Source organism: Mauremys reevesii, linkage group 5 (assembly GCF_016161935.1).
Source record: "Mauremys reevesii isolate NIE-2019 linkage group 5, ASM1616193v1, whole genome shotgun sequence".
Taxonomy (NCBI): domain Eukaryota; kingdom Metazoa; phylum Chordata; order Testudines; family Geoemydidae; genus Mauremys; species Mauremys reevesii.
In genome coordinates, this window is record NC_052627.1 from 29,341,801 (window position 1) to 29,365,682 (window position 23,882).

The window sequence follows — 23,882 nt, forward strand, 5'->3', positions numbered from 1 at the left end:
GACGCGGTGTAAGGTGATTTTGGTACATGGTCATATTCTGTTATGAATGTTGCTGCAATTCAAAATGGAGTTTAGAAATTCAAGATGGCACATCTGAAAGGAAGGGTTTGAACCCTTTCTTCATGGCATTTTCCCGCCAAAACTCTGCTTTCCTCATGGAACCTGAGGGACAGAGAACTGTCTGGAACTGGTTGGGAGCAGTGCCTGTCAGAGTGTGCCTCAGGAATGCACGCCTCAGAGAGCGTATAAGGGACTGTTAGTGGTGACGCAGGCGCTGTCCACCATCAAGGCAGCCACGTCCAGGTTCTTTGTGCGGCATTAGATCAAGACTTCAGCTACTAACATCCGTCAAGGACTCTGATACGTACCTGACTCCTGCAATCCACCGAAGGATCCAGTGAAGACTGTGCTAGCCACTCTTTGGCAGTAGAGAGCCAGGAATCCTCTGATGTTCCAGAGATCCTGAGATGGACCATCCGTTGCCGGTGTCCTCCATCTGCAGCTAGAAGAGAGAGAGTAATCATTTTTCGGACATTTATTAGTTTAGCCAAGGGACAGTTTAACGGCCTGGGCTTTATGCCCCCTTACTGGAATCTATTTGTGGGTATTTGTAGTGTTCCCCATAGTGAATCTTCCCCCAGTTGTATCTATCCCTTAATAAATCTTTTTTCTGTTTAAGGTTATATTCTCTTTCTTCTTTATTTCAATGCAACACGAGTGGGAGGCACACAGATTTCTAATCCTCCCAGCTGATAGATGCTGGTAGGAGTCGAACCTGTTGTATATGTCACATCCTTATTATTCCACACAGAGATTTTGGGGTAACACCGGGTTCCCCTACCTGCCACTGGAAAAGTGGTACTGGCAGGGCAGTGAACTGGAAAACTGTCTGGGTCACTGTGGGAGTGAGACTTTGAAAGACTATACATCAGAAGGAGGGGGGAAATGCTGAGTGACCTGGCTGGAGGGCTGTGTCACCAAAAGGACACTGTTGTTGCTGGAGCAAGAGAGGGACTGCAGGCTGACAGGGAGATAGTGGCATTGGCCTCACAGAGCTAATCCCCAGAATGGCCAGGAGGAGGTGCCATCCCTGTGATGAGTGGAGCACCACGTCACAGGGATCCAAAATGTATGTCTGTATGAACCTTCTGACTGATTAGTTTTTCACTAGTATCTATGAGTTTTGGAAATGACTCCTGTGTTTACCTTAATGTAATCTCACACATTCAGTGTTGCTCATACAGTATGTCTGTAACATGTTACTATTGTCAAGAATTGCCTTGCAGTCTGAAAGAAAAACAGAGTAATATCTAGAGGATAAGGCTCTTCCAGCTGTATGACCACAGAGTGCATGAAGACAGTGCCTCACTTCAGATACAAGAATGGGCCAAGGATCAGACACAATTGGTCATTAAGTGGCTGAGAAAGCCTAAGAACCCTGATGAACAGAATGTCTCAGAGAGGGACGAATCCCTTTGCTGACTAGTGTGATTTTACACTAGGATGTAGGAGCTGCTGTAAATGAACTTTAGGGGTTCGGCTGACTGCTGAAGAGAAAAACATCAGGTTGGCTTTAGTGAGAATGCTTCCCTGCCCATTCCTTTTCTGCAAAGGTTGTTGTTGAATAAATATGCAGCCTTTATTCTCCAGTCAGGCACACCCATTATTTCATTATTGGTATGCCATTCAGAAAGTACATATGGGATCATGGCTGTGCACCTCTAACAGGACACAACAGATAATTTATATCAATGTCAAACTACACTCAAGCTGAAGATACAATTTTTCTGCAAAATATGGGAATCATGGCTGATCTCCACAAACTGAACTAAAACAGTTTTTCTTTTACCCCCTAGATAATGACCCATTCTGCAAAGATTTCTTACAGCTGGAAGAAGTAGTTTGGACATAATTTATAAATTTAAAAAAAAATTAATGGCATACTCATTTGCTCACTGATCATCTCCATAGTGGACTAAATTTGGGCTTGCGCTTTTAGTTACATTGATGCAACCCAAAAGTCGGGTCACTAAATCCAGTATATTGAGGGGGAGGGTGCTGGGGGAGGAAACAGTGCACCACTTTCAGTTTATCATAGGAAGATCAGAATTTATTTTCTCTGTGTGTGTGTATATTTGTGCGCGTGTATGGCCATGATATCTACATAGAAAGAGTAGGTAATTTGCATAACATACGTATGTGCCTCAGCTCTCATTGGTTTTGGCAATATTTCAGAGGGAAGCCTTCAAGGCTTAACTGTTCAATCAATCAAATTTTATGATACATGCCAACTGGCTTTGCAAACAAACATACACAAGCAAGTTGCAAGAATAAAATAAAAAATAAGTAAAACCTCTGATTAGACCCAAGTCAAAATACACACTGAAAAACGGTAAACTTGGCAGAAATGATCCCCAGGATATAGATGCTCATTACATGCCTAGGGTCTAATTTAAGGACAGATTATGAATGTATCTTGCATGGATGTTTGGAGGGAGAGTCCATAAGGACCCTCAGCCCCTGTGCACTCTGCATAAGGTCCAAAGCCATTTGTGTTCTCTGAAAAAGAAAGGAACTCCTCCCTCTATGCCCCCCATGGGTATGTCTTCCCAGAGGGCTCCACTCTCCTTTGCCACAGCCAAAGAGCAGGCTGGATGTACGGTGGGGGGGGGGGGCAGGGGTCGTATGGAGGGATAAGTCCCTTTCTTTCCCCTGACTACAGAAAACACAATTGTGTTTGGTCTTTGTGCAGCCAACGGATGATACAGCCTGCACATACACCTTGCTCAGTGCAGAGCTTAGGGGAAGAGAGTGTAATTGGCACTAGTTGTACTGCTACAGAACCCTATCAACTCCAATCAGAGCCCTAAAGTGCTAGGCATCACACACATTTCCTGCCCCTCAGATTTTAAAATCTAAATATATGGGAGGCAAAAAGCGGATACAAAAAACACAGTTGGAGGACACCAGGATAAAAGCATGGGCCACTGCCACTTGATCTAGGAATGTGGGCTTCTTGGAAGACAAATATTATTTCGAAGAAAAGACACATGAAACTGGAAAAAAAGCTGGCCTCCTCCGAACCAACTAATTTTCAAGTATCTCCACAGTATGGGCAGATTCCATCATTCATGGGAATTGCCCTTCCATCTATCCACTAAGGCCCTGATCCAGCAATGCATTTACTCATTCACTTAACTTTAAGCATGTGAATAACCCCATTGACATCAGTGGGACTAGTCACGTGCTTACAATTAAGTATATGCTTAAGAGCTTTGCTGAGTCGGGGCCTAAAACTGCACCCTTCATTGCCTGACATCTGAGTCTGACACTGGGTCAGATGGAGAGACCCTTACTCAGACTGAGTAGTATCTTGCATCACAGGCTAGCTCAATAAAGTCAATGGTAAGGATTTTTCAGTCTGGCCAATAAGCTTTTCTGAATTTCTTCTTCTTTGTTTCTTTTTTTTTTTTAAACTAACTAAAATAAACAAGGAATGTTTTTTTCCAGTTTGAAAAAAAGAGAAAATAAAAGGGTCAGACCGCAATGTTCTGACCCTAGGCTGATCTTCCTGTATGTCAGTCTCTAACCCTTTCAGTTCATGATTTACCACAGTTATCGGGACTCATAAAAGAAGAGCAATCTTCCCACATTTGTCTAAAAATCATGCTGGAACAGGGAGTTCTTCATATATATTAACCCCTTAGAAACTGACATTAACAAATATATAAATTGTCCCCCAACCACATTTTACTGGAAGTATACCTTGAAAAATATCAATCTTCATAACAGTACTTCATACTGAATATCTTGATGGCAATGGATTAGTCAAAAGTTGATATTTCTTTCTCATGTGCTTCCCATTCTAGTAATGCTTCAGTTGTAAGAGGCGGGGTCAGGATTCTAGCCAGAAAACTATTTTCTGAACTGAATGGCAAGCAATCATTCACGGCCCATAACTCATCCTCATCTGACAGTTGTGAAGTCACCTTGTCCTAAAAACTGACCAGTCTAGTTCAACACCTTTCCCTCATAGTTGTAAGAAAATCTCAAACATCCTTCCATGGACTGCACAACCTCAGTTTTCCCACAGCTTCCAAGGGGTTTTCCCAAGGAGGATTGAGTTTAACAAGCCAATCTCCTTTCAACAACAGCTAATATTTTCAAATGCATTAGTCAAAGAAGCAAGAGGAGTTCAGAGATAGTAACAAAAGAAGTAGGTTAATTATAATTAATATAGATATATATAGACACATATTGTGTAACTTATGCAATTTACAGCACAAAGTCTGAAGTCATTTCAAATGCCTCAGAAGGGACTGTGACTGAAACATCAGAACATACTGAGGTATTCTTAAATTGCAAGTTTGAAGAGTGAGTTTGTGTTTATTCTCTTTGTTTTTAGGGAACAACATTAATGAAATAAGTAAAAAGAAATGAAGCTGACCGTCCATGCCCCAAATGGCTTACAGTTGATGTACTTTAGCTAAATGTAAATGAAGCCTCTGGAAGCTCTGATTCTTTCCTTTATTTTCAAAAGTAGGGAACAACTAACAGAGCCACACTCAGAGTTCAGATTAGGAGCGGAGCAACATTTTTCAACAGAATCTTTTTTCAAGCATTAAAAATACAGGTTCAGCAACACCAGATTTTGCCAAAAATTGTTCATTTAAAAAATATTTTTTTAAAATTCAATATTTTAGAAACAAAATAGCTCAGTGTTTCAGTTCAGAACAACTTTCTATTTGCAAATTTCCTTCCATTTTATTTTTTTTTAAATCAAAATATTTAAATATGCTTGAAATCTAAACAAATTATTTCATTACAGGATGACTTAAGTACTTTGTTGGCCATGAAATGAATATTTTTACACTTCAGTTTGCCAAAAATTTTGAAACTTTTCAGTTTTGGTCCAACCCAAAATTAATTTTTTAATCTTTTCAAAATTGTCAGATAACTGAAACATCTGTTATTTTGCATAGCATTAGTTCAATTCAATAGCTGTCATGAATGAACATTATCTCTGTATGAGATGAACATCATCTCTGTATGAACATCATCTCATTTCCTCATCTCTGTATGTTTTCAGCTAAATAAGCTTCAATATTAGAATGGCATCCCATAGATCGATTTGATCAAAACCTGGCCTGCATGACAGTATAAAAACATAAAATCAATCAGCCAAATTAATTCATTTTTTAATTCTAGTGAGTTTCCATTCTCTACAGCCCAAACACTAAGAAAACCAAGAATATTCAAAGCATATATTTTGGCAAAAAAACTACAGTGGATCAAACTGATAAGCCTGCCAGCTGCTGTGTAATGTTTATCACAGTTTTTAAAGAATGGAACCATTCAGTACCTGTACTTCTCATCCAAATAATGAGGAGAAATACCCAATTCTATACTATGACTCAACATTAAAAGTGAGGACCACTGCTCTGAATTGACCAGTGTACATTTGTGTTGTGATAATATCAGATCTAATAGCTTCATTACTGGATAGTAAATTGATTACATGACTTGACTTTGTAGATCATCACCTTCCCTTAGACATATGCTGGGGTGAACATCAGTATAACTATGCTGAGTTGTTATAGAGTGACTGGTAGTAATATTCATACTAGGATTCAGTAACACTTTTCTCCAGTTACACCGATATCTTGTGTGATCGACTGTCAGCAACCTTTCTTCTCTATTCTTTCTTTTTTTTTCCCCCACCTATACTATATGTATGAATGTAATAATGCGTACATAATAAACAGCACTACCACATTGCATTTCTATAGTGCAGTAGAAGAGTTCAAACATTAAAAAATGGCCATATCATATATGGGAAGTATTACTAGCTTTTTCTTGCAAAGATGCAAGATTCTTGCAAAATTTCAAAGCTCCCTGTGAAATGAAATTTAAAAAAAAACTGCTTTGAGTTTATCAAAATGTTTTGTTTCAATAAAATCATATTTCACTGTGATTTTGACTTAAATTTTTTATTTTCAAATTAGTGTCTAATTTTTTGTTAAAATATAAGATACAATTAAAAATATTTCAAAAAAAGTCAGATTAAAATATTCCAATAAAATCAACTTTATCAGAACACTTTGTTTCAATTTTTTTTCCCAAACAAAATTTTGATGAAATTGACACATTCTGGCAGAACATTTAGATTGCAACGAATCAATGTTTTCTGAAGCATTTAACCTTCTCTTCTTTGGACAAGACTCCAAAATGAAGGACAGATCATTTCTAGAATAAGTCCTTCCCATAGGCAGGTTACACGGACAAGGGCAGAGCTAGCTAAAAACACTGTCTCAGATGGAAGTTGGTCTGGGTAAAACCCTGGAGGAAAGAGACACTTGAGAACCCCAGGCTGTTTTCCTTACATCGGTGAAAAGTATTTGTACTCAGTAACTACATTTTGCACTAAAAGCACAGAATTCCTATGTTACATGCATCCGGTGAAGTGAGCTGTAGCCCACGAAAGCTTATGCTACTATAAATTTGTTAGTCTCTAAGGTGCCCCAAGTACTTCTGTTCTTTTTATGTTACATCACAAACCTGGATAGTGGATGGTCATTTACTCCTCTCTCAGCACAAGGCAGCATGACAGAGTCCTGGCACTCCTGAACAAAAACGGGGAATGGTGCTTCTGAAGTTGGGGGTAGGGAAGAGAGCAACAAACACATTTTCACTTTTGACCTAACAAGATTTTGCCATTACCGCATAAGGGCAACATTGTGTTTTAAGATCCTGTTAGTTAGCATGCATTCTAACATGATGCATTTTCCCAGCATAGACGATCCTCAAGGAAACATTAGAATCCAGGTTTCCAGGGCTAAAAAGACTACCGGTAGTTTATGTATCAAACAATCTAGGCTTCCTTAAGACTTTTACTAGTTCAAGTCCTCTGATACGGAATTGTATTTCCCTCTCCACTTACTGTCCTATCACCTATATATGCCAAATAAAATACAGTATCTTAAGCTGCCTTCAAAAAACCCATGTCAAAACACCACGCAATAGGTGAATTTTCCTTATTTTGGCATGTGCAAATCCAAAGTGAGTCCCACAAGCCATTTAACAATAGAATACAGGGGCACCAATGGCAGAGGATGTGGAAGGAGCAGTTTGAAAGGCATCAGACATAGCAGTATCAAATTAAGCAGCTCATAGTGGTAATATTCTTGTATTACGTTAAAAACTATTCAATTCCTACATACTCCTTACAGACAATCATTTAGTTGGTGAGCATCATCTAAAATGTTTAGCCTGGGTAGAGATTTTTCTTATATGATCAATAAAAGGAGAATCCTTCCACTCACTTGTTATTTGCAAACCACGCTCAGTTATTCAAACACAAGTTACTGGCCTCCATCCACAAATCACTCAGTGAAATTCTATGTTCTTTGTTATCTAGTTGCAGACTAATGTTTTTTTCTGGCCTTAACAACCTAAGAGCCTCTGAATCTATGCAATGAACAAATTAACCAGAAGTCAATTCTGATGCAGATTTTATGAAATTAAGATGGAGATAAGGAAGTCAATTTTAATAGTTTCTCACAGGAAACAAAAATCACTGAATAGAATACTGTACTATAGTGAGCTTTTGTTTGTTTTTTAAACAAAACTTAGAATGCTCAGAAATTCAAAGCTAACATTACACTGAACATCAAGAAGCATAAAAACACATAGGCCTTGGCTACACTTGAGAGTTACAGCGCAGTTGGTGGCTTTATAGCGCTGTAACTCACTCCCTGTTCACACTGGCAAAGCACATACAGTGCTGTATCTCCGTGGCTACAGTGCTGCTTGTACTCCACCTCCCTGAGAGGAATAAAGAGTATAGCGCTGCTGCTGCAGCGCTGGGGTGCCAGTGTAAACAGGGAATAATCTTAGTACGCTGTAACTGACCTCCGGAAGCGTCCCATAATCCTTTTAAGTGAAGGTCCTGCTCTTTGTTTTGTTGTGAACTCCGGGATCCTGGAGCTGCTTATCAAAAAAACAAAACCAGCTCCTGTTTGCTGTGAATGAGCAGAGGCAGGGGGGCTCCTTTTGGAACACCCACAGCTAGTGTTTGATTGAGGAGAGGGGGAGGGAGGGGGCTTGAGGATAGAAGCAGCACGGCGGGCGGGGTAGGGTCCGTTTCGGAGCGGCTGCTTATCTGGTCTGTGGGGGAAAAAACAGCCGCTGTTTGCTTTCAGTGAGTGAGAGAGGGGTAGGGGAGGGGGTCGGAACTTGCAAGGCAGGGTGCTGACACAGTGTCGGCTCCAAAAATCCACTCTCTCTTCCCCACGCTCCCTGTCACACTCCACCCCACCCCCTTTTGAAAAGCATGTTGCAGCCACTTGAACGCTGGGATAGCTGCCCATAATGCACCGCTCCCAATGCCACTGCAGATGCTGCAAATGTGGCCCTGACAGTGCGCTGGTAGCTGTCAGTGTGGACAGACTGCAGAGCTTTCCCTGCTCAGCTGTATGAAGACAGGTTTAACTCCCAGCGCTGTACAGCTGCAAGTTTAGCCATACCCATAGTTGAGACAATCAAAAAGGTGGGAAAGAGATAGCCAGGTTCCCGAACCCTTCCAGACCAGCCAAGCAGTAGGAGAACCACAGCATCAAATGTAACTCCTCTGGAGGTATAGTAGGGTGTATGCTCCCCTTGCACAATGAGGAGCTCTCAGAAGTATTCTGCACCGTCATGACTGAGGGACAGAGACAAGTCACTTGGAGCTGCCAGTGCTCTGCATGAGGTGACATTTGAAGACCACTCAAAAAATAGTGCAGAACAAGGCAGCCCATTTATTCAGCAGTGCTGCATCTCTCATGCCTGGTGTATATTATGTCCATGCTCTGAAATATTCTAGCTCTGGTCTGGAATAGAGCTGGGAAAATTCAACAGTAAAGCATTTGTGAATATTCTTGCACATAAAGCATGCCAATTTGTTTTGTTACTACTTGCCTGTCTCTGAAAGTATCTGTGAGTCAGCCCCTTTCCTAACCTACTCTACAAGCACCATCTATACAGTATCTAAGATCCAGTCACTTTTCTGAGGTTGGGCTTTTCTAACAAAGAAAGCAAATAGTCAGGTTGATCTGCCTAGGGAAGAGTTTTATAGCCTAAAGATCATCTCAAGCCTTCTGCCCAGGCTTGGCTGCCCCTACAGTTCCCCTGTGAGGGCTGCTCAGCCCAAACCCTAGATCCTGTCTCCCAGACAGCCATTCCCTCTCTTATATCTAGGTTTGGTCAACAAACTATCTATTTCAATAAGGCAGCAGAATGCACTTAGCTCTTTCCCAGCAGGATCAACACCTTGTAACAGGGTGAGAGGTGTTTTATGCAAATACTCCCAGCCAGTCACAAGGTCATTTTGGCTGAACAGAGAAGTGTTTACTTTGTATTAGCTAAAATTAATTGGCTGATGTAATGTACTTTTTTCACTTTAATGTTGGGGGTTTGACTAGAGTTATATATTATAAATGGAAAATAATACAGTACAATGAAAAAACACCTCCCAGTGAAGATCCTCCAGAATCAATATGCACCAGAGTCCTCACGGTTTGTCATAAGTGAAATCAAATCTTCAACTTCAGCAGGAGGAAAAGCTCCACTTCAGAGAGCAAATGATGGTTTGCTGTGAATGTTTTTTAAATGTCATGAGAATATTTAAATTATCAGGTTTTAAAAAAAAAAAATCTTCAAATAAAATCTAAATTTTAGGCAAAAAAATACCTGAGAGGTATTGTTCATTAATAAATTCTGTTATGTATAATATAATAATGATATTAATTATACTGTTCATTAATGAACAGTTACCGTTCCACATGTAATGATTTATTTTAATTTTATTTTTAGTTTAAAATAATATTCAACTTCTTTCTTGTTTAATCAAGTATATCCACCCAGTGCTTATCAAAATATTCAATATTTATTATGGGTATATTTGGCTTTTCTTGTGTGGAAACAACATGTGCAAAATGATGAGGGTATAAAATGCAGTAATAGCAAATCATTACTATAGTGATAAGCATTTATTTCTTTGGCAGTATGAAGAGCTTACACTGGTATGAGATGGCAAAATGATTCGGGTCAGTGTTTCCTTACAATTGTAATGACATGCAGAGCTTTTCCCATGATAATTACTTTATGTTATTGCACAATAAACAAGGAATACAACATTCATCCCAACTAAGACTGGTATAGATTTATTTCTTCTTAAATTTTATTCTTCTCCCTGAAAAGTGTATTTGTTATTTCAACAATGTGATAATTTTGACACCATCCTCTGGTACTCAGGCTTAGTGGCACTCAACCTTTAATACATGGAGAGCCACTTCATTGTCAATTGACATCACAAAGAACCAGAAAAATCACAGTCTGATGTCCTGACATTTTGCACTGTAACACTTGCATTGTGATGCATTAATACACAATGTTGCATTTAAAAAACTCAAGGTCAACATGCAATGATGCAACGTCAGCAGTAATATTTCCCCCTTCCTCTTCGCTGTCCTTTGACTGCAGAGATAGTTTCCTTAATGGCAACCTCAAATGCAATTAGGTAGACATCTGAGCTCTCCACAACACTCCACAAAAACTACAGTCAGTATAGAAACTCCAGCATTCCAAAAACTGCACCCTTTGGTGCAATAAAAAAAAAACCTAATAGTTTACACAATGTAACCATGTCCCAAAAAACCCAACCCCCAATGCAAAGAGACAAGCACTTAAAAATACTCACAAGGATCTCAGTGCTGATGAAATATTGCCAGTCTGTGTAATACCTCTGAGACTGATTCTCTATTCTGTATGCAGCTTTGACACTGAGTTACTCCACTGAGTTTGGTACTATAATGTAGAACCAGAGTAACGGAGAGGAGAATCAGGCTCTGTCTCAATCAAGCTGCCTTTAGCTAATTACGCCTCTATCCTCCCTGTGCTTCTTTATTAGAAAACCTAAACTCAACTCAAAAGCCAGCATTTGGTCCCAGTGGCTCTTTCCACCTCCTCCTCCATTATACAGAGCCCTCACTCCTCCAACCTGTCTGCTAATGTTTTCCTTCCCATCCCAGATGCCTCCCCTCAAGCACACCCTCACACCCCAAAGGAAGAAGGTTAAAGGCACAGACCACCTTAAAAGTGCTGTCATCATGAGATTTTGCCCTAGTCCTCTTCTCCCACGGATGTTCATATTGTTGAAAGCCTTTATTTGTTAACTCCACATCTATTCCTTTTTGTTGTTGAGTTTTTAACTCAAATGTACTCCTTTAATTTTAGATCTGGCTTGTTCTTAAATGACCCCCTGCTCTCCCTTGTGGATTATGGGCTTGATCCAATTTAATTGGGAAGCTATACATTTGCCTGAACTCTTATTCTGTTTGTAACTGCTATTGGTACAACATTTTCATGAAACCTCAAAGAGTAAATTTTATTATTCTTAAAATTCTGCCAACACACATGTTGATACTAGGCAAGAAAAAAAAAGAATATTCCTCTAATATATCTTTTCCCTCAAGCTAATAAGGAATTTGGGGCTAATCTTTAAGGGGAAAGAGACACTGTTACTATGTATGGAGGGGGATAAGGTTAGGGTGACCAGATGTCCTGATAAAAATCGGGACCGTCCCGATATTTAGGTGTTTGTCCCGCGTCCCAACCGATCTTTGGTCAGGACACAATTTGTCCTGAGATTTCGTTCCACCAGCAGCACTCACCTTATTTATTGCTGCTCCGCCAGCAGCACTCACCTTACCCCTCCCCCCACTCACTGCTCCACTCACCATTTTTTTCCCCCTCGCTGCTCTGCTGGCAGCACTCACCTTTTTTTTTTTTTTTTTTTCTCTGCTGGTGCCACCCCCCTCCGATGTGTCCTGATATTTTCTCCCTCTCATCTGGTCACCCTAGATGAGGTGTGAATGCTAAGCTACCTGATCTTCCTGGGTGAGGGAGGGAGGAAGGGCTGCCAGGACCTTGTGCTTGTATGTGGGTCTTTTGTAACAACATTTTTAGGAATCTAGGTCCTTACAGGTCTATGCAGCTATGGGAGGACCTATGCCATCGTTTGTAAGAGCAAGGGCTTGTCCTGGTGTCCTTGCACCAACTTTGCCACCCCACCCTAGCATTGTTTTATAGTATGCTGCACACTGATTGGTTTGTTGGCTGACATTCTACCCAGAGCTAGCTGCATTTCAGTGACAGTGAATTCTCCACTTTATACTGCACTTGAGGATTTTTCCAGCTGTATTTTATTTAAAACAATAGTTTTGTGTTTTTATGTCAAATTAACCTATAAACAAAAGCATATTTGTGGGGGAGGGGTTATTGCCCATCAATTCTTTTATTTTTCCTTTGTGTGTCACTTTTACTTCTCTTTAATCCCTTCTGTCTAGCTGCCAGACAACACTTCACATTTATAAGGTGCTTTACATCTTTAAATTGCTATGCAAACATACATACATCCCGCCTTCATTCTTTCCCACAACATCTCTGTGTATTTTTGTAAAATAGGGCATTTTTCCTGGGTGGTCGGGTCACCATTGTTTCAGATGCTGATATCAATACCTTTCCACAGATCAGTTATTTTGAGGTTCAATAAAAGAACAGTACAGCCTGCACCTTTTTGCCTATCAGGTTTATACCATAAACCAAATTCAAATTAGTGACAAGGTACCAATTTTTAACAGTGTGGAAGATTAATCACTGGAACAAACTACCAAGGGAAGTGATGCATTCTCCATCTCTTGATGTCTTTAAAACAAGACTAATGTCCTTATGAAAGAGATTCTTTAGCCAACCACAAGTTATGGTTTAGTCATACTCTAGTTATTGGACTTGGTACATGGGTAACTGGATGAAATGTAATGGCTTGTGATATACAAGAGTCAGCCTAGATGGTCTAATGATCCCTTCTGCCTTTAAACTATGGATATTTCTGTCAAGTTTGAAGGGAAAAAATAGAAAAAATTTTAAGGGTTGACTTGAATATTTTACCTTCTCCACGCTTGCATCCCAAAATTTAATTGGTCAGTTTATTTTCTTTTGTACTTACCATATATTTCCTAGATGTTCAGTCTGTTAGATCACTTGGCCATCAACATCATAGTTCCATGAAAGAAAAAAAAGAGCACTGGAAAAAGAAAAGAAAAACTCTACACTAAAGGAAACCCAAATTCACTTAGTTCTTTTCATTACATTTCTTTTCTTATTTATGCTCTATTCTTAATATAGTAATATTCTATAGATCTTTTTCTGTGTCAGAGCATTCAATAAATGCAGTATATTCTTATATTTTAGGTGCATGGCATCAATAAACTATGCAGCATATTTAACCTCTGACTTCTAGCTAATGTTTGCAAATGACTGTCTAGCATTTCACTGAACAGGTGAGAAATACAAACTGATATGCAAGTAATGCAGGAATCTGACATTCCAATTTAGATTTTGAGACTAAAACTATGGACCAAACATGTGAAAGAAGCTATTATAGCAAATTAAAATAATCCAGGTAAGATTACCAACATTTTAAACTGTACAGCTGAAACCAGTTGTATTTTAATACTAGTTGTGTGTAGGTTTTGCTCCAGCCCCTCGGTTTTTCATTCATGTAAAGATAATACAAGTAGATATATTTCCCCGTTATTTTTTTTTACCAATTTCAATTTTTAAATGCTGAAATCTAATAAGATCATCTTCTCAACTCTGTTGGTATCAATAATTATATCTATTGTAGCAATGTCTGGGTTTAAGTTTCTACTTTGTCAAATACTACAGCTCAACTGCACACAGCTCTCCACATTATAGAGTTTTCATTATAAAGCAATATTCTGTTGTAGTGTCTCAGAATAGCAAAGTAATATTTAAGGGCCATACCCTTCCCTCAAAATATGCATGAAATTGCCATTGACATCCGCAGGAATTCAGTGTGCAGTATGGAGCCATATGAAGTTAACAGTTTCATTGTTTCTCATAAACAATGTTCTCTGTGAGGGTCAAATCCTGCCATTCTTATTCATGCAGAACTCTCATTGGCTTCCATAAGAGTTTTGCCTGGGTAAGGGCTACAGGAGTTTACAGACTTACTGAGGTCTACACCGTTCAAAGTTGGATTACTTTAAAACAAATTCAATCTTAGACTTTACATTAAAATTGAAGATGCCATTATTTAAATAAAACATTAAAATGTTATGGTATTGTGCTGTGGTCCCTTATTCTTTTATACTGTTTTTATTAAAGACAGAGAAATATGAACCTAACCATATCCTTTCACTTAAAGCTAAAAAAATCTGGATTCTTTCTCTATCAGCAAATAAAGATAAGAGCAGCATGCTGAAAATGCCAATTTTACTGCATGTTTTCAGAGGTGATAATACATTTTCCACAGCAAATTCTCGTTTCTCAAACCAAAGAATCAATAGTAATGTAGCTTGCTTTTTCAAGGCAAAAAATATAAATTCTTTGAAAAATATTTATTACTAAGCCTGCTATGGTAATACTTGAAACTACACCACACCATTCACAACACTAACACATTTTAATTATTGCATAGTGAGAAATGAATATAAGTAGTTTACTATTGCTGTGAAAGAGCTTTGAGAAATAACATACTTGCTGCTTAAAAATGCACATGAAAATGCTGAACACAAGTTGGGTAAAATGAAACAAGTATGCTTTTGTACCTGTGTGGAGCGTCATATTCACCCATGAATTCCACTCGAAGGATGGAACCTAAAACTGATTGAATTCATGACATTTACAAACAAAAGCAGCTGGCTATAAGAAGTCCCTTAAAACTAATCAATTTTCCAATACATTTTATTATGGTTGTCAAGAAACCATTGATGCAGGTTTGTAGCAAGTAGATATATATATATATAGAAAAAAGAAAAAACCCACGATGGTAGATTCATAATCTATGCGTATTTGAAAGTCTGACCATTTCCCTTGATTAAAATAGGCATACTTCATTATGAGTATTAAGCATTGCTTTATGAGTTATGTAAAGTTTGTGATTTTTCATTTATGCTTTAGAATCTTACCCACATTGTCTCACTTATGTATAATCCATCAACCCAGGTGACAAATAGTCTTCTATATTTACACTCTAGGAATACACAAGGAGCATACTGTATTAGCAGCTGAAACTACAAACGCCACTGTCAATCAAACCGGCTGGCATAAGACCATATTTCTTGTCACCAAGAGGCTTAAAGCAAAGAATCTGTGCCTAATTCTCTTAAACCTTGCAGGTCAAAAGGTTTTAAAATTATTTTTGACACCATTTCTTTGCTTTGTCAACAGGCCTGAGTACTTTTTAGCGTGTAAAGGATATCAAAAAGCTGCTCATTGGAACAATCTAACATTAGCAATGTATGGGTTTTAAGTATTCTATCCACTGTAATGCAGTTGGTATTGCTGCATACCATTTGGTAATAAAAGGCCATAACTTTTTATTACTACAACATCTCCACAGCTATAACCAGAACTCCGGAAGCCAGTCCTTACTGAGCCAAAGCTACCTCCTGTGGTAAATTTGCACCACACTGCCATGCCAGGCCATTTTGTAGACCTTCCTGTGTTTCCTCCCACCTCATAGGTGCTGGAATTAGGGGAGCAGGGGGCGCTGCAGCACCCCCTGGCTTGAAGTGGTTTCCATTATATATAGTTTGGTTCAATGGCTCTCAGCATCCCTACTATAAAAATTGTTCCAGCACCCCTGCCCCATTTTGGCTTTTAAGGTCCCCTCAACAGGCTTCAAACCACCAAAAGCCCTTCCCCTGCATGACTGGGTAACACATGCCCTATCTGCGGTGGAAATTGCAGTACTAAACACCTCTGAAAACCAGGCCACTTTTACTGAGAAGCCTAACTTTAGGCATCCATGTTTGAAAGTTTTGGTCATTGTTATTAATATTTATATTGCAGTAGCACCCAGATGCCCTGACCAGAAGCAGGGCCCCACTCTGCTAGGAAGTTAGAGGAAGACTCTGTCCCTCCCCAACAGAGCTAACAGTTGAAATGGGGAGGAGACAGCATGATGCAGGCAAAGAAAGAGAAGGGGGGAGAGAGAAGAGGAAAAGAAACTGAAAAAGTTGGAGGAAAAGACCAGAGCGTGAAGCAAAGACCACAGAAAGAAGAACAAAAGTAAGTGAAATACACTATAGTTATATATTTAAAAGATCATCAGAAAAAGGTTTAATTCCCAATTGTTACACTCATACTCCAAATAAAAGCGAGGAAGCATTATCATGCAGCTAACTCACAGAAGTCAGGCCTGGAGTCTATTTCCAGCTCTGCAACAGACTCATTAATTTCCTTCAGCTCTAAAATGGGGGATAATATCTACCTAACAGGGTTGTTTGAGATTTAATTCATTCATATTCGGTGTTAGGTACTTTGAGATCTCTAATGGACGGGGCCACAGACATGCAAAACACAGCATAATATATGAAATCACAAACAGAGGCCGATATTCTGGCACCATTGAAGTCAGTGGGACTTTTGCCATTGACTTCAATGGAGCTAGGATTTCAGACATGGCCTTTAATACCGAGGAAGGGGTGGGGTGAATCCCCTTTATCCACTGGAATTTAACCTCCTATGGAAACTACAATGCCATCCTGCCAAGAATGACATTCTCACCTGCTCTGTAAAACACTTTGACAGAGCACAGGCTTTTTGCCATTTTGTTTCACTAGATTTCCCCAAACAACAAACATTTTAAATTTTTTTTAATGGGGATGGTACCTCCAGACTCTCCACTTACAAGTTTCTTCTCCTATTTGGGATGGATCACTTGATAAATTGCCCTGTTCTGTTCATTTCCTCTGAACATCTGGTACTAGCCACTGTTGGAAGACAGGATACTGGGCTAGATGGACCATTAGTCTGCCCCAGTATGGCATTCTTTTGTGTGCAGATTGCACAAGATCACAAGCCAGGATGATAGCTATGACTAATGCAGCTCCCAGCAGTGCCCCAGGATTGGATTTTGGCCCCCATCCAAAAGTTAGTGAGTACCACTGGCTTAGACTGTATTTGATGGAATATTATCATAAGGTTATATCTATTTCCCTACCCATACTGTCTAGTGTTGTCTGCTTTTTATTTTGGTTAAGGACAAGAATACTGTGTTCAGCAACCCAAACCAAAAGTTCCTGATTAAAACAGCATATTCCATCACAACATATGCACAGGGACATAACTATGTAAATAAACATAGATTTGATAAAGATAGTCTTTTGTGTATTTCTATTCATGACAATGAACTACAAACCGTATTCATTGCAAAAGTCATAGGAGTGAACTGACATGACTTGGCCTTCCTTAACTTTACCCTAGTTAGCTCTTGCATTGGGAGTACAATTATTTTAATACTGTTAGAGTCTGAATTCCTTTGACCCACTTCTTTTTTAATAGATTGATTTGTTGCAGTACAACACAGACCACTGCATGAAGAGGACCTTCTTAGGCCTCACCATATGAGATAGGATGGTGTTAGATAAAGATGGGCCTGAACCAAATCCCTGGATCTAAGCAGCCCTGAACTTTGCAAATTTTGCAGCTTGGACCCATCTGCCAATATGGTATAAGGATAACTATTGACCCATCTCAACACCTTGCCATCTGAGAAAAATGAATGAGGGGGTGAGGAAAGGAGAAAAACATCTCCCAAAGGGTGGGGTGGGAGGACAAAGAAGGGTAAGGGAGCGAGCGATCCCCCAATAATTACCCCACAAACAAGATCCCAAATGTTGTGAAAATGGGGACAGAGACCCTCAGTGGGAAGAGACACTGATATCCCCAGACTTGGTGAAAAGAGAACAGGAGAGGTAGAGATGGTGAGGGTGGGGAGCATTACATTATGTTGAAGCTGCAGCTTCAACAAGGCAGAGCTGAAATCTCTGGTGCACAAAAATATGCATATGCTTGCCTGGTATCTACCACATTATTAGGGATAATGGATTTGGAAATCCAATTCAGATCAGATAATTTCTGACAAATCTGAGGCTTATCCAATTTTTTTTCTAAAGCCACTGAAGTGTCCATTTTCTTCTCCGTTTCTCATCCTTCTCCGAACCAAACTAGAATTTCTCTTCCTCCTGATTTCATTCTTCTATTCAAGTGATCCTTATCTCCCTTTCTCTGAAACTCGAAAGATCATCTGAACACTTTACTCTCTCTCTCTCTCCTCCACCACCTTTAGTAATGTGACAGAATGATTGTGAATGCACAGGAAATTGGGTTCTAATGTGTTCCTCTCATCATCATCATCACCACCACCAGATGACACTAAGATAGTTCTGCTTTAATAGAAGTAGCCTTTTGTAATGATTTATTGCTATTCTGTTTATGAGCATACCGTTCTGAACAGAGAACTAAGCCAATCTAATCTAAAAGGATAACTGAACTAGAGAACATTTTCTATGCCATTTGGATGAAGGAGAAACAACATGAACCAAAAAAGAGGACAATTAAGAAGACAATGAGAATCATGCAGTTGACAATCCCTTTATTTAAGAGGGGAAGAGAGTTCAGGGCTGAGATTAAATTGAGGAAACTCCTAAACTGCTTGGAATTTGAAGAAGCAGGATTGTGTAGTGACCTGATTTGGATTCAGGGAATTAAGAGTTCCTCCTTTCTTCAGGTTCATACTACAATGGAATACATATCAGGGAAGGGAGTTTAATGTATCTGGTACATTCCAACGAAGAATATGTTGATGTGGAACTTCTAATTCTTGTTTGAGTATTAGAGCAGGAGTGTAAGATGCATCATTCCTTGGGAACATTTGCCTTTGCTAACTAAGGATACCAAAAAGTCTTAAGCTTAAGAGAAACAGGTTACATATTGGTAACAGTAGGTTGCCATAATCATCATTCTGATCCAACACTTTCATTGCAGGGCTCTAACTAAATATTCTTTTAAAGTCTAAGGCACTTAGCAGCTTGATGAGGCCCGAGCTATTTCAAAATGCACAGCTGCCCTTTCCCCCAGAGAAGTAGCTCCAAAACTCTCAAAGATTTGAAGGTAGCAGGCAGCACAGCAAGATAACCAGACTTGCTTAGACTCTGAGATGGATTCCAGCATAGATTGGATGTATGCTATAAGGCAGGCCTGAGAGTGGGCATTCATCCAAGCCTTTTGATTTCTGGTTCATTCTGATGTTTGGTCTGAGGTTTAGACTTTTTCTTATATTTCAGAATTGATTCCTCCAGCCCCTTAAATTACCCTGGAAAAAATGTGGGATTAAATTAATATTAGATGTTAGGATATAAAAGGCAATTAAAACAGAGTGTATTTTATACCAGGCCTGAAAAGTGGTGGAAATCTGGAGTCACAGAAGTCAGAGATATATAAGATCTATTATCTTAGATCACAGACAAACTGAGGAACTCCTTACCTGAGGAGGGAGGCTAGGCTGCTAGAGGATAACAATGTTTAAAAGGGACTGGATAAAATATGGTGGCTAAGTCCATAATGGGCCCAGGCAGGGTAATGGGGATGTCCTCAGCTCCTGTCTGCAGAGGATGGAGATGATGGAGATGGGGAGAGAGATCACTTGATCATTGCCTGTTAGATTCACTCCCTCAGGGGCACCTGGCATTGGCCACTGTCGGTAGACAGATATTGGGCTAGATGGACCTTTGGTCTGACCCGGTACGGCCTTTCTTATGTTCTTATGTTATGTTAATCTACGTCAGTGTGTCTCAAGTGATGGGGTGGGTCACTAGGTACTAGGTTGCACACCACTGACTGAGAAATAAAGTTACCCAAGTCCTTCAGGGCACAGAGCAGTACAGCTAGGAGTGGAATAACACCCCAAACTCTCACTTATGCCCTGGCACATTCCCCCCAGCCTGCAACATCCCACTCCAAAGAACAGTCACAGTTTCTTGCTATGACCCAGGATTGTAGAATTTGAGTCTTTGGGGGGGAGAGTCAACATATAGCCCACAGCTGGCTTTAGGGTCGGGGTTAGGAGCTGGGATTGAGAACCATTGAACTCCACTCCTCAATAGAAGATGGACTTTAGATTTTGGAAAAAGATTCCTGACAGCACTGGAAAGATTAAAGCACTGATGATAAAAAATAAGTTTCAGAGATGGAAAACGGTCTGTCAAAAGAATTGCCAAATCTGTGTATCTAATCTGCTTTTTGCTCAACTGTTTGACCAATTGTTGATCCATTTTCACATGCACTTTAGACTCTTGTTAGCATAATCATAAATAAGAGTGTGGTGCCAAAACATTTATTTCCATAGTGAAAGAAACATTAATTGTTGCAAAAATCATCAGTTCTGTTGATGTTTACATTGTGAATAGCTGAGTTGTGGTAGAATCACTGATCATTTTTGTTATGAAAAACATTGACAGGACATTTGTATTTTGAAAGCATTTGAATTCCTCCATCTATCATTTTTAGTGTATTTGTGGTCTTTCCCTAAAGCACACTGTGTGTGTTTGCTATGAATGTGTGTGTGTAGCTTAATCACTCCTGTCAGCCAGATCATGTGCTGCGAATAAGGTTGTCTCATTAGTTTTTATTCAGGGATGATCCTCTGTGTCCATAAAGGGTGCCCTTATCTCCCCAATTCAGTCCCACCAACCTCAGAACCCTGTATCATTAACCAAATTCCTCCCAGCCAAGGACTCTAGGGAACTCCTTTTGAAGCCAATTAACACAGGTTCTTAATCATCTGGAGGTGTTGTCACTGATAAGTGTTATAAAATACTCTCTCCACTCCTTCCTCTGAAACCTTCCCTAAAACCTGCCTGAATGTATCATCCTTAAAGCACTCCCAACTGCTGCTGCCTCAGGAGTATTTTTAAAATTACAGCAAGAGGTGCCTATGACAAATATTTAAAATCCAATAAGTCAATATCAGACAAACCCATACCATATGATATTAGATGACCACACACACACAAACCAAATTTCCTACTTTCCTCATACATAATCCTAATATTTGCTTCTTCAATAGTTCTCCTAAAAGGGCAAAAGCCTCTGACTAGAATTAGAACCAGTCTTGCACATGGCAAAGAAAGTTACTTTCATACCGATAATCAGTGCTTGAAAAAGTCTGCAACTATGCTTTGCTGCAATATAGGGTGACCAGACATCCCGATTTTAAAGGGACAGTCCCATATTTAAGCCCTCCTGCAACTGTCCCGACTTTTTCTTAAAAATGGGCAAGTTGTCCGGTATTTTCTGTCTCCCCCATCAGTACTGGTGGGTCCACCCCTGCTGCTGGCTGGATCCCTGCTCACCAGCCACCCGCCCTCCAGCAGTGAGTGGGAGGGTCCAATGGCCAACAATGGGGGTGGGTGTGCAGGGTGAAGATGTAACATGCAGGGCCGGCCAATTCCCTGCTGGTCCATCAGCACAGCCCATGTGTCCCCTCCCCGCAACATGTTGCCTCGGGAAGATGTGGCACCGGGTACCAGAAGAGGTGGGTCAGTCCCGGGGGCCCAACCGGGCATGGAGGGCAGAGAGCACTGGGCAGTGAAGGTTGGGTCAGTTGGTCACCCGCCCTGTGTGTGTGTGTGTGTGTGTGTGTGTGTGTGTGTGTGTGTGTGTGTGTTTTTCACCCCTCCCCATGTGTGGGGATGGGAGTGGGGGGGTGTCACTCCTCCCTGCGTGAACGCTAAAGCCTTAAAGATAAGACGGTAAATAAAAAGAATCCAACTACACAGTATTTCTTTTTAACAGGGGCTTAGTCAACTTGATGTTAATTTGAATGTTTGTACTGCAGAGTTCTGATTGATTGCCATTGAACTCACTTGAATTCAAGTAATTTTACCCCGTGTTCCGTATTCAGCATAGGGAAATATGATCACTGAAAATCAGACATGGCTGTTTTATTGTCCCACATGATTTTTTCAGTGAATATATTTATTGTTTTTATAACCGGGTAAATCTTGCACCGACTATCCATGGCTGACCGAGTTTCCCTTGTCCCTCTCAAAGAATCCCAAAGTTCTCTGCTGATTGAATACAAAACGTATATAGGGATCCCACCAAACAACTGCGATGTAACCATCTTTGAGTGGAAAATGATCCATCTATGACAGCGTTTCTCAACCTTTTTGATACCAGGGACCAGCTTGACAGCTTTCTAAACTGTGTCAGGGAGATCTCAGAGACTGGCACCTGTCCACGGACCAGTAGTTGAGAAACAATGATCTAAGACACTTATTGCTGTAATAAATGCAAGCAGCTGAGAAACAAAACTATTTTATTCAAATATACCCAGACATTTTCATTTTAAAGACGTTTGACTTTTTCACCCACATAAAGCATAATTTCACCTGATTTTTTTAAAAGCTGATTAAAATAATCTGTCAAGTATCAGAGGGGTAGCCGTGTTAGTCTGGATCTGTAAAAGCAGCAAAGAATCCTGTGGCACCTTATAGACTTGCATCCAATGAAGTGGGTATTCACCCACGAAAGCTCATGCTGCAAAATGTCTGTCTATAAGGTGCCAGTACATATGTGGTTATTCACTTAATGTATCATTTGACTTATGCATGTGTAATGTAATATATTACACTATGTATGAAATATATAGTGCACAGTAAGGGACAGATTCAGATCACAGTTATACAATTGCCACAGTTTTGTATGGTATCATAATGTCATTTGGGAGGGTGGAGCGATTTTTCTACTGCTATAGTTATACTGGTACTACCCTCACTGTGGATGCAGCTCAGGGCGCCTTATATTGATATAACTTATTCCTCTTTCTGTACCATAATAAGCTATAGAGCTATAAAGCATATTGCTGCTGGTGCATTATATGATCAAGACAAGGAATTGCTGTTCCCATATTTGAAATCCACATTCAAATACATCATCAGCCAAAACCTGTCCAGAGGCCAGTTCTCAGTCACATACTTTGAATGTTCACTCCAAATTGGGCAGAGCAAGAGCATTCAGAACATAGTGGTTCTCCACATCTGTTCCCTCATCTCAAACATACGACAGTGCAGGTACTTTCCTGCTTTCATGTCTGTGTGCTTTAGAAGGGTCATTTATGAACAGAGTGTCCAACTTGTTAACAACAAGGATTAGTCCAATTTTCTTTACAAGCTTATGTTAACATTATGCCTAGCCCAGAGTTCTCTACAGTCTCACCCATTATAGATAGCCATGGAAGCAGTTGTAGAAGCAGCTTTTATATCACCCAACAAAATTCTTTAACATCCTATCTGTTTGATGTGCAATTGATGAATTTGTGGGGTAGGGGGAAGAGGGAAGCTAAAATTCTGTGTTAGAAAAGGTCTGAGAAATAGCAAAAATGAAGAGAGGAGAGAGGGAGAATGAAAGCAGCCTGGAAAATAGACACCCAATTTCCATTATCTGTACCAATGGCAGAATACGAGAGAAGGTCTGATAAACTGGCATCCCTTTTATGGAAGGGTAGTAAATGAAGTTCAGCAGGGACTTGAATTTACTATAAATAATAATATGCCACTTTACAGTTCATTGACATTATAGATAGGCTCAAGCCACAATACTTGTATCCTGATCCAAACTACCTTCAAGTGAAAGTGTTCAGATGCAGGATTTTGATTCAGAAACCATCTTAAATTGTAAACTCTTTGGAGCAGGGACCATCTTTTTGTTATGTATATGTACTGTGTGTACATAGCACAATGGAGTCTTGATATTTCACTGGCCCTTTTAAGTGCTACTGAAATACAAATCATAATTAATTATCTCTTGTAACAGTGTAATTTACCAGACATTATCGGAGTCATTCAATCCATGTACAGCAATCCATCCAGGGCCTCCCAGAGGATACAGAGGGCCTGGGGTCTTCGGCGGTGGGGGACCCCCGCTTTGGCGGTAATTCGGTGGCGGGGGGGGGTCCTTCCACTCTGGGA

General features: G+C 39.9%; 1 long non-coding RNA gene across 1 annotated transcript in view; it reads right to left on the reverse strand.

Moving 5' to 3' along the window:
* Positions 1 to 373: 373 nt before the first annotated feature.
* The window catches only part of LOC120407020, an 86,609-nt gene continuing 63,100 nt past the window's right edge, over positions 374 to 23,882 (reverse strand). The window contains exons 2-3 of the long non-coding RNA XR_005599750.1: positions 13,046 to 13,123; positions 374 to 502 (exon numbers count right to left, since the gene is read on the reverse strand). This is a non-coding gene — a long non-coding RNA (uncharacterized LOC120407020). The remainder of the gene's footprint in view (positions 503 to 13,045; positions 13,124 to 23,882) is intronic.